General features: G+C 29.5%; 1 non-coding gene across 1 annotated transcript; it reads left to right on the forward strand.

Moving 5' to 3' along the window:
• The first annotated feature begins 6,162 nt into the window (after nucleotides 1–6,162).
• LOC124806116 (U5 spliceosomal RNA) lies at nucleotides 6,163–6,281 on the forward strand. Its single transcript, XR_010643846.1, has one exon. It is a non-coding gene; the product is annotated as a U5 spliceosomal RNA (small nuclear RNA).
• Nucleotides 6,282–7,017: the final 736 nt, after the last annotated feature.

Below are 7,017 nucleotides of genomic sequence, written 5' to 3' on the forward strand. Positions count from 1 at the left end.
ACGAGAAAAGCTTATATATTATTTTAAAAAGTGCTAAAACGCAAATAAAATCATTTTAAGCTAAGATAATTACCGAAGCTTTATTAAAATTGTTACTACAGTCAGATAAACATTAAAAAATCTAGGAGATATTTTATGAATGTGTAATCATTTTTCGTAAAAGTTTTTACTATGACATGAAAAATAAAAAAAGTCGGTCTAAAGTTATTCTGGAAAAGTATAGAGTAAAACCGGGTCAAACCGCACACTTTTCAATAAAAATTTAATAACTTATTTTAATTTCATTTTTTATTTTTTTTATTAGATAGGTAATAAAAAACTACATGAGATAATATAAATATATGTTACAAAAAATAATAAAATTATCGAAAATATTAAATGTAAAGAAAAAAAATTGTGCGGTTTTAGGCGACATTCTGATAAAACCGCACACTTGAGAAAACATTGAATTTTTTAAACTATAACTTTTTTTAAATTATTTTTTTTACACAATTTATATTTAAAAAACTATATTAAAGTTTTTACATTTTTTGCAACAAAAAAATTTAGTTCCAACTACATATTTCTTTTGTAAACATGTTTCTTTGCACAACCGTTCCCGACACATCGAATTCTCGCATTGCAATATTTCTGTGTGTAACTGTACTCTGCACTTTTTACATTTTGCAACTTTTAATCGTTTAGCTGATGGTACTTGTTCTTTATTATTATTTTGATAAGGTTGCTTAGCATTGTTATGCTCAGGCATTTATGTACTTGACATAGAGAGTCTTTGCGTTAAGTTTAGCAACTTTCACGGCTTTTTTTGTTGCTTTTTCTTCATCTTTTTGTTTGAGGAACTCGATCACATTTTCTTCGCTAATACATTTTCCGCCAAGTTTTGACATATTGCACTGCTTCGGTTTTTTAGGTAAGGTAATTGGTGTGTAGTTGGAGTAGGTGTTGCGGCGGTTGTTGAAGATGATGAAGCTGTGTCTGAGCAAGATGGTGCAGGTGCTGCGGAGGCTGCTAAACTTGATTATGGTGGATTAAACATTTGTGTGATTGCTTATGCCATATGATTTATGTTGTTTTCATTAAGTGGAAATAAGCAAGTGTACTGGAAACCAGCGATTGCATGCAAGCGTGTAAAACATTTACTACTCTCGTACAGCAGTTTGAGGAACGGTGGAAAATTTTGTGCATCTAAACTCTTACATTTTTGAGTCTTTGTAATACTTTGTAAGAATTTCTTTCCATGCTTGTTTGACATGACAATAGAAACCTCTACCCAATGGTTGTAGAATATGTGAAGAATGCTTTGATAGACAAATCAAGATTATATTGTGTTTTTTGCACAGCAATACCGCTTTTAAAGCTATATGAGTTGTATGACCATCTAATACTAAAATATGAATATTGCTTCGTTTCAGGGTATAAATACTTCTTTCAGCCATTCAATAAACGTATCGTGCTCCATCCAACCTGATTTTGAAATTTAATACTTGGTGCTAACTGAACCACCTCTTGCCCAGTCAGAACGGAAGTTTCTTTTGGCTTTTTATATCACAAATGGTGGTGCAAAATGTCCATCAGCGTTGCAGCATTTGTTTACAGTATAATGAATTTTTTGATTGTTGCCAGTAAGTTTATATGCACGTCTTGTCCCTTTTCGACATACCACGGTTGCTTTGCCTTGATCACCCGAAAAACCTGTTTCATCACGATTCTAAATATGCGACCCCTAAGTTATACCAGTCTGTTGATGTTGCTTGGCGACGCATTCAAAATAACGATCAATTAATTCTGGCATGCAAGAAGCGGCTCTTTTAAATGCTAAGGCTACACGTTCAAAAAGTTTTAAAAAATACAGAAAGGTATTCACTTTTCTTGTTGAAATTTCTTTTGACCATCTCTTCATAAAGGCATAAAACCAGTCTTTACAAGGCTTGACTTTTTTGAATAAGTGCAAATGATCTTCGCGTTTAAGGTAGCCACATACAAGTTCTAGAATTTCATTTTGGGTTAAATCATAACCCCGTTCACCAAGTAATTGAAACGCATGCACCATCAAACTTTTTGTTTTATCTGAGGGTACCGTTGTTGTACCTGAGCTATGGAAGCCTTTGTTGTTGTTATTTTTGCGATCTTTGAGCGTTGGCACTGTTCCAGTGTCAACGCTCAAAGATCGGAACAAAAGAATGTAGCTTCTCTCAGTGATGTTTTATTTTCTTTCATATCAGTTAATGCGGCTAGTATATTGTCTTCCTTGTATGCTTTTGTTTTTTTATTTGACATGTTAAAGTAAGTGAGTTAAATTAATTTGAATGAGTGATGATTATATTGAGAAATAATATAAAAATTGGATTTTAATGAGTAAGAGTTTATTATATGAACAAACAACATTATATATCATTCATAATTAAACCGGAATTAACACTAAGTTAATTAGATGAAGATAGGCGCTTAGTCATTTGCGAAAAATTAAACTAAGTAATTAATCGAGCGTACGGTTTTATCAGAAAAAATAGTTTTTTTTACTTTTTTATTTTTTTATTTAACTTTTTGTTCTGGGTTCATAAAAAATATACTTTCAGAATTAAAGTTAAATTTCCAACAAGATAGTGCTAAAATTATTTTTATATCAGTTTCGGTTCAAGCGCTATTTTGTTCAAAACGATAAAAAATATAAAAAAATTTGACTCCCAGTTAAAGTTGTATAAAAAAAAAAAAAAGGAGTTGAATCAGCATATAGTTTTATCAATTCGAATAGAGGAGATAGTTTTGTATTTGAATCTATTTTTATTTTTTTCATAGCCATATCCGATTAGTTTTTATTTGATAATATCGAACAGTGCACGGAAAGATATGGAGAGCGGTTTGACCCGGTTTTACTCTACTTTGTATATAAAAAACTGCAAAAATTTTGTCTATGGAATTTGCACGTGACTGAAGTACCTAGTTAGAGCGTTTTTATTCACGCACTTTTCTCATGTGAGCAATTGCCCAGAGTAAAAGCTTTCGAGCGAAAAAAAGAGCAATTGCCCTAAATTTTTATTTAAGTAAAGTTGAGTAATTAATCAAAAAACGTTGAGTAAAACCAATTGCTCTTTTTTATTCATCCGGCCTAGTAACTATTGCTAAAGAAACCATTTAAATTATATGTTTGTCAAAAATTCAAATTTGTTGTCAAATATTTTTTTTTCTTTTTTACATTTATTTTGCAGTTTAGCAATAAATAATCCACATATATATATATGCAAGAAAGGAAAAATATGTCCGCAGAACAAAGAAGACGGTAAAATCTTGTCAATAAGCACCGTTTTTGTATATACAATAAAAAAATAAAAACTATTCTTTTTAACAATGATCTTTATAAAATAAAGAGTTAAACAGACAGGGGCTCAAAGAAGATGAAAATGACAATACGTCATCGCAATCTTTTCATAGAGCCCCTTTATGCATTTTTAATAGATTATAGATATTAAATTAAAAACCCTAATGGGCATAAAACTGCTGCGCTAATCAGTAAATCAAAAAAAGATCAAATAAAGTAAATACTAAAATAATTAAAATTAATTGCAGGAGATTATTATTGAATCGATGCATAAAAATTAAATGCTGATAGATATTTATTTCAAAAACGTTCATCATTTTCATATCTTTCATTATAGGTATGGCGTGTTCACGTTTATTTTTAGAGTAAACAATTCTGCTAGCATGTTTTTGTAGACTATAAATTTTTTTAAGTTTTGATGGTTGCGTACTCGCCCATGTTATGTTTGCATAGCTGATGAAGCAATGAATTAAGGTAAGTGTGGGTATTAAGGCCCGGCGGGTAATAGGCCCACTAATCCAAACTTAGGGAAAAAATAAATTGTGAAACTTTTTTTCGACATTAAAAGATTAGAGTTATCTGGTTTTATCACTGGCAGCAAAAAAAAATCAGCATTTCTTTACAATTTCATTTTTTTAAGTGGGCCTTAATACCCATACTTACCTTAGTCCAAAATATATTAGTTTGAGACTTTGTTTATTGATATATGAGTGAACTCGATACATCATACCAATTATATTAGTGATTTTAGATTGAATATATCTTATTTGAGGAAGCCAGGATAAATTCTCATCAACAAAAACTCCTAAGAGTCTAATACTGGCTTGTTTTTTAATTAAGTTATCATTTAAGATAAGGTCAGGCAACTTAAGAGGAAGGTTTTCTTCTTGTGTTTTTTTATGGAATAATATATAGTTTGTTTTCTCTGAGTTAAGTGAGAGTTTGTTAGCCCTAAACCAATTTTAACTTTATTTAGTTCAATATTCATATCTAAGTATAATTTCTTGGTATCATTGTTAGTAAGAAATAGATTTGTATCATCAGCAAGTATGACTAAATTAAGTTTTAAAGATGCATTGCAAAAATCATTTATATAAATTAAAGATAGGAGTGGACTAAGGATAGATCCTTGGGGGACTCCACATAAAACATTTAAAACTTCAGATTGTATATTACAAACGTATTGTTTTTTATTGGTAAGATAACTTTTAATCCAGTTGTAAGTTTTATTAATTATACCATTGTGCTTTAGTTTATCAAATAGGATGCAATGGTCAACTGTGTCAAAAGCTTTTGATAAGTCAATAAATACTCATAGAGTAAATTTGATTTGTTTAAAACTATCAGTGATTTGATTTACTAATTCCATGATTGCATGCTCTGTTGAGTGGTTTTTTTGAAATCCAAACTGGTTTTAAGTAATATAATTTGTTTTTAGTGAAGTGGTTATAGTTTCTATCATAAACTACACGTTCAAAAAGTTTTAAAAATACAGAAAGTATTAGTATAGATCTATAATTAGTTATGTCTGAATGTTCATTACATTTAAAAATAGGAATTACTTTTGCTAATTTAAGTACATCAGGGAAAATCCCCGATTTTATTGAGAGTTTAAGTATATGGATTAGAGGTCAGCTTAGACTGTTTTTATTGAAGACAACTAAATCGCTAGTTATTTCATCAAACTCTGGTGCTTTCTCTTTTTTTAAAGAGGAAAAGGTTTCTTCGAATTCTTTATAGTTGAATTCAATATCATACATGATAGCGTTATTTGCGGGTTTTAGGTAGTTTTTAAATGAATCAGATGTTGGAGTTATTTTATTAGCAAGATTAGGGCCATTATTTATAAAATATTTGTTAAATCCTTCCGAGATTTGTTTTTTACAGAATATGTCATTGTTATGTTTTTACAGAATATGTCAGTATTACTTGTTTTAAGATTGCGTTTTTTCAAATTTGGTTCACAATCGGACATGGTTTTTAAATTTCTTACTTTTATAAATATTGGAAAATGATCGCTAATATCATTCATAAATATCCCGGTTTCAAATTCCATTTCCAGGTATTTATAAATTTAAATATTGTCTTTTGCCGTTGCCGAGGTTTTTGACATATATTTGGAGGTATAATATATTCTATCCTATATAATATATTCGGATTACTTGTCCGTTTAGTCACTGTTAATTTATACTACTTTATATCAAACTGTATGAGTACAAAAAAAAATATATGTGTACACTCTAATTCTCCCATACCTATTTAAAGGCGGATTTCCACTTACATTAAATTTTCTGCAAAATGGAATGGAAAAAAAAATCATCCCAATCATGTAGCAATAAGTATTATAATACGCAATAAGTAATATAATACGCAATTTCTATCTAAAACGATTGGATCGTTTTCTTTTTCGTTTCGTTGCGCAACAAATTTTCATGAAAATTTGTTGCGTAAAATTAGGGTGGGGTTGGGGTCAATAAGACGTGACGATTTATTGCTAGAAGGAAGGTTATGTTAAGAGCTTTTATATTGAGTAAAACAGTGGTGCCTTAATTAAAATTAAGGTACGGCTGTTTCAATCAAATGTAATGCGCATACTGTAACGGTTTTTAAAAGTTTTGTGGCATTTAGGTCTATAAATCAGTATTTAGACCTAAATGTTTCAAAACCACTAAATACGAACAGTATTTAGTGGTTTTGAAACATTTAGGTCTAAATAATAAAAAAAAAATTTCAAGTTTAATAACATTACAAAATAATGCATTTAAAAAGTTTTATTTAAAAAAAACTAACACCACAAGCTTATTTAACTTTATAAATTATATAATCAGTAAAGTTTTCTTTTCATATAACTCTGGGCTTTCTTCATTAAACGTACAAATCTTTCGCCTTTTACTAAAGATTTCCGTGGAGAAGGCCATATTAATGAGTATTTAACAATTTTTCTTTGGTTTGCTAACGCGAACCGGCAATTATTAATAAATCATACTTCTGTAAGACTTTTAAGGTAACGCCGCAGGTTTTAAATCTTATTATTCGTGTTAAAACCAAAAGTTTTTTAAACCACTATGACTGAAGAATTTTTTTGTTCAAATTGTTATAAGAATATATGAAACAAATGATGTTGATATGAATTCGATTTTAGATCAAATTTGAATAACACCCAAAGCAAACCGTTCAAAGAAAACCGTTAGGTTGCCAATCCAAGAACACCATCCTGTTTTTTTTGGGAATAAAATTAGTATACAGGATGCTGTTTTATTAAAAGAAAAATTAGATTGATCATTTTTTATATGACTACCACCTTAAGGCGAGAAGACCTAATGGTCTTATCGCAGAACACTGCGGAATAGCATTTAAGGTGGTACACTACTAAAAAATTACTGATTTTGGAGTAAAATGTCAAAATTTAGCTTTTGAACTCTTTTTTTTTGTGCATATTTTATCCTCTTTTATTTAATATAACTATCTTGTATTATTTGATAAAACATTTAAAAATTGCATTTTTCATGGGTCTCAGCCTTAGCAACGCCTTAGCAACAAAACAAAAACCCTTATTTAATCCCTAAAGTTTAAGTTATAATGGCTTTTTTTAAAACAAAGCAGTATATATCACCAAACTCAATTGCAATTTAGGTTAAAAATCTGATAATAACAGTATATTAAGGCTTCCAAGACGATCAATTAATACTGAAATATCTTCA

Source organism: Hydra vulgaris, chromosome 14 (genome assembly GCF_038396675.1).
Source record: "Hydra vulgaris chromosome 14, alternate assembly HydraT2T_AEP".
NCBI classification, from domain to species: Eukaryota; Metazoa; Cnidaria; class Hydrozoa; order Anthoathecata; family Hydridae; genus Hydra; species Hydra vulgaris.